General features: G+C 36.6%; 1 pseudogene; it reads right to left on the reverse strand.

The window, feature by feature from the left end:
* Positions 1–571: 571 nt before the first annotated feature.
* LOC147606574 (uncharacterized) lies at positions 572–1,765 on the reverse strand (annotated as a pseudogene).
* Positions 1,766–4,804: the final 3,039 nt, after the last annotated feature.

Raw genomic sequence — 4,804 nt, forward strand, 5'->3', positions numbered from 1 at the left:
TGTAGCGATAATTACAGACCCATACACATTGCATCCATATATGGAAAAAGATATCTAATAAGGATAAGAAAAAGCCGGTCGGAACTGTTGCCTCTAATGGTGCAGATGCCAAAAATAGATCTCCCAGTAGATGAAGGAGGAAGAAGAGGAAAAGAAAGATGAAGAAGATCAAGCCCACCTCATCTGGACAACCTTCTCCTAACCTTGACTCTTGAGTGACGCCACAACTATTGGCACTCTCTCGCAGTTAACTGATTCCAAGCACATTGTCACTTTTCTTTATTAATCAATTGTATTGCACGTGTCAATAATGAGGACTTGAATGTGTCTTTTTGTTTGCTTTGTGAATCAATTTCTTATAAGTCCATTGATGTAACTCTAAAAGACTATTGGCTCAATTCTTGCCTCCACCATGTCTAGTGTGCTTAAAGTAACCTGTTCTTGCCATGTAATGTGACTTGACCATATTGACAATGAACCGTATGTCTTTGTGAAATATGGTGTATGATTATATAGTATATGGTGCAATCAATGACAACAGAAAAAAATCAGATGTATGTATTAGTTAGTCTCATAGTATTGAGATTGCAGCAGTTTTTAAAGTTCTTACCATGTAATGAGTTACATGTTGATCACTCCATCCTGCAATGAATGACTTCCTCCAAGTCTCTAATATGTTTTCAAATAATTTTATCTCACTATTGCTCCAACTCGTTTTCTCCATGAATGCAAAGATCTTGTCAAGTGAAATCCACACATCTGCCTTCCGATTTTGGATTGAACCTTCATTCCCAATGTCCTTGACTGCATTATGTAGATCTTTCCATCGATTAACCATCTTTTGCTTGTTTTTATCTCGACAGTCTTTGAGGCAGTATGAAAAAAATCATTTAGCTTTCACACCACCTATTGATGGTTTTCTTAGTACTTTGTTGCCCCCTTGTGACCGCTTATCATCCTCCTCAATTTTAACATGCCCCCCATGCAAGCCAATGTCTAATAGCACTTTTTCTATTGCTTTGATTGCTTTTAGAGATTCTTTCTTAGGCTTTAATGTCCATGCAAAGCATATGTACAAATACACCAGCTTCTCTACAATTCTACATAGTGCATGCAATGTGCATATGTGCACTCTGGATAGAGGAATATCAAGCACTACTTTGAAATCTTTATCTTTATCTTTTAAATCCCTATCAGGAGCTTTGTTCCATAGTACACGATCTAAAACCTTGGCACTTGACATGCAATATAGACCTGGACTCTTTGCATTTTCACCTTTGCTTATGTTATACATGCATTTTAAGGTCTTCAAATCACGTGCCATGTGCCATTCGACTTTATAGTCACCGAACTCAGGCACATGAAGGGCCCTTCCCTTTCTTTGCATTTTCACCTTTGGTTATGCTATACATGCATTTTAAGGTCTTCAAATCACGTGCCATGTGCCATTCAACTTTATAGTCACCGAACCCAGGCACATGAAGGGCCCTTCCCTTTCTTTGCTCACTAATCAGTGATGAAATTATAGTTTGATGAAACACCCAATGCAAAATTTTAAAGTCTTCTTTATCCACCTGTGTCATTAGGAAGAAGCTCATGTTTAATACAAGTTTCATGTTTAAATTATTTCAACGTAATACACAATCATATTCAATGATAAAGAAGATACCTCAAAAGATCCAAGTAACAATATGTTATTCTCTGATTGAACACTGAAATATCTTGCATCATCTTTTGTAATAGATGTGTCTAAGGCCCTGTTCATTAGAGTTAGTAACCCTCTCCATTTTTCTGTTCTTTAAAATCTCACACTCATCCAGTTTCAAAACAAATTTTAGAACTCCTTCACATTCTTCTTGACTAATCTCAAAGAACTGAACTCCATACCTAAGCAAAGCTTCAAGATCAAAGAAAATATTGTTGTGCTAGTTAAAGAGTACCTCTCTGTCTTTAGCAATGAATGTTGCTTCAATATGTACTGGTGAACCAAGCTTCTCAAACACCTCCGAGTTCACATGTTAGCATGCAGACTTTACTTGCATTAGTCTTGGAAGTAACGAACCTTTATGCTTCTTACTTTGACATTTCTTTGCTAGTGCCTTAAATAGTATACTATATGCTTTCTGAGAGATGCCAGTCTCATCCAGCATTGCTTGCACGTGAGTTGCTTGCACCTGAGTTGCATCGAGCTGGTTCTTGTTCATAAAAGAAGACACATGCTTCTCATTGATTTTTTGAAACTTCTTTTGATCTTCCACTATTCCTTTTGGTACCAAATGACTGTAATGCACTCCAGCTTTGGAATGTACCTTGGACTCTAGATGAAGTAAAGATCTAAAAAAAGAATAACATCAAATCTGACTACTTATGTCTAGTTAACATTACCTTATAGTCTATACTCGCTTCTTCGTCCCTCCACTTCCAATTTTCATTTTCTCTATGTTGCAAAGTTGCCTTCTTCTTTTACGTGGCCCTAGTGCTGTGTCCTTTCTCCTTAAAGCATCAATATTTTTCTCCAAGTCTTGAATTGTTTCTTTGTTTTCCATAAGCTTCTCTGCATACAACCCATTTAGTTTTTTTATTTCAGTGTTCTCTATCTGTAGAAAATCCCTCTGTTGTTCAGCAATAATCGCTTTTGTTTCCAAGTGTTGGGCATAACCCAGCAAACCTTGTCTACCATCACCAGTGTGAAATGTAGTAGGTTTGTAATGTTGTAAAATGAAGGTGGTGCATTTGTAAATGGATCCTTGGGATACATTGACCCATCGTTCCACAAGTCCAAATGATGCTCTCCATTATTCCTCCTTTGCTCTTTTTGCTCATAACATTTAAAAAAACTCTTATTTCATTTCTTCAAAGGCTGGTACTCAGATTGTATGTCCACATAAAGATGGTAAGTATCATATGTTCTTTTACATGCACCATTTCTACTACTGTTACTGAGAATTTGAGTGTCTCCATGTGTTGTTGAAGGTGGATTAATTGGAATCCATGTGTTGTTGAAGGTGGATTAATTGGAATCCCCAAATTCGGATTAATGTTCTCATTTGCAAAGCTAGTATTTTTTGTCATCATAAAACATATTAAAGAATTGAAACAAGAACTAACTCGATTAGTAAGGACATTTTTTTTAAGTTTCAGTAGGAAAACCCCCATGGTCGAGATGATGATTTAAGCTTTCCTCGAATCTATTAAATGCATAACTACCTCAAATCTGTGAAATCTTGGTTCTGACAAGTTTTACGTGCAGCCAACAAAGAATGCCGCCTCATGATGAAACCTCATTGAAGAATATGTATATTTTAATATATTTAAACCTACTATTATAATAGTAAAAAATGAGCCGAATTGCAAATTTGGATGTGTTTTAAACTTTTTTTATTTTCTCTCTTTAAGCTAAGTTGGCACTTCTTACAAGGCCCAAAATTGATTCCACATTTCTCCTAATGAGGGATCTCTCTTTACATGCCATGATCTTCACTTGCATCTTAGAAGCCTCTGTGCTGCATAAACATCAAATCTTCTCTTGCCAAGATGAGAAGTAACAAAAGTAGTATTTGCAATAGTGGGGTGCACTACTATGGATTTAAGAATCTCCTTTTCTTTATATTGTAAGATAATCATAGGTTTTTTCTATGTGAACCAAAATTTTAGGCTCCTAAGAGATAGCTCTTAGGAGGAAAATGCTTCTGCAAAGATTAGAGGGGCAACAAACTCAATAGCCTTGCATGTTGCTACTTACTTTGTGACAAACTATCCCCATTCCAAGATTGTGGTTCTTTGCAAGCTGGAATGGGGATGATAGATCTAGAACATCACTTTTGGCTTTGACTTTAGTGTAGGGTTTGTGACTAACCTTTCTAACCTTGCAGTGTCTTTGACCACTTTCCCAAGTGATTCCTTGTGGCATTAATTGTATCGTAGCTTGGCTAGTGAAGTTAGCCAATATTTTGAAGGATGGTAACCAGGGATTTCACCGACGTAAACGAGAACATGTGAACATGTTAATAACATATGTTAATAACACAAAAAATCTTGTGATCACATGTTATATTCACAAAGCTTTCACAAGGGCCTAAAAAAATTATCTTTGTCGGGCATAAAAAATCTTCTTAGGTGGCCACACTGACTTGCTATTATGTGAAGATGGTAACATGAGAACATGTGAATAGCTTATTCCCATGTGTAGCCAAGCTTTTAAGGGGTTCCCAAATGGCAAGTGACCTGTTATTGTAAATGGTAACATGAGAACATGTGAATAACTAGTTCACATGTGTTATTATCACAAAAAATCTTGTGATCACATGAATATTAAATCCCTGATGGTAACTTATTGTGGTACTTGGCCGGGCGTGTGTTTGTGTAAGGTTGTGGGGGGCAGGACCCACACTCTAAAACACAAAAAATAAGCTTGCCTAGAATGCTCAACTTTGTGAGGGGAGACAAGATATGTTTAGCTACAACTTGATACAATTGCCAAACTGAGATGGGTTTATGCCACAAAATTCTAAATGATGTTAATGACCTTCACTAAGGATAATGTGGCATCCAGTCATGTCCTCCTCATGAAATGTGGATTATGTGCTATAGCATAACTCATTTGCATCATCTACCTTCATGAAGTCTATGTCAAAACCAAAGTTGATGCCTAGCTTGGTAGCTAAAACTCCTCCTAACCTTACTAAGGCTTGGATTTTAGTGGTAAACTTTCAACCTCCATGGTTATGGCCTTAACAATGAGGGTCATCTCTAAAGATAAATCAAGAGAAAATAAACAAGATAGAAAATATTAATCAATGTGTGC

The sequence above is a fragment of the Cibotium barometz genome, chromosome 57, assembly GCF_041138505.1.
Source record: "Cibotium barometz isolate CiBa-2024 chromosome 57, ASM4113850v1, whole genome shotgun sequence".
Classification (NCBI taxonomy): Eukaryota; Viridiplantae; Streptophyta; class Polypodiopsida; order Cyatheales; family Cibotiaceae; genus Cibotium; species Cibotium barometz.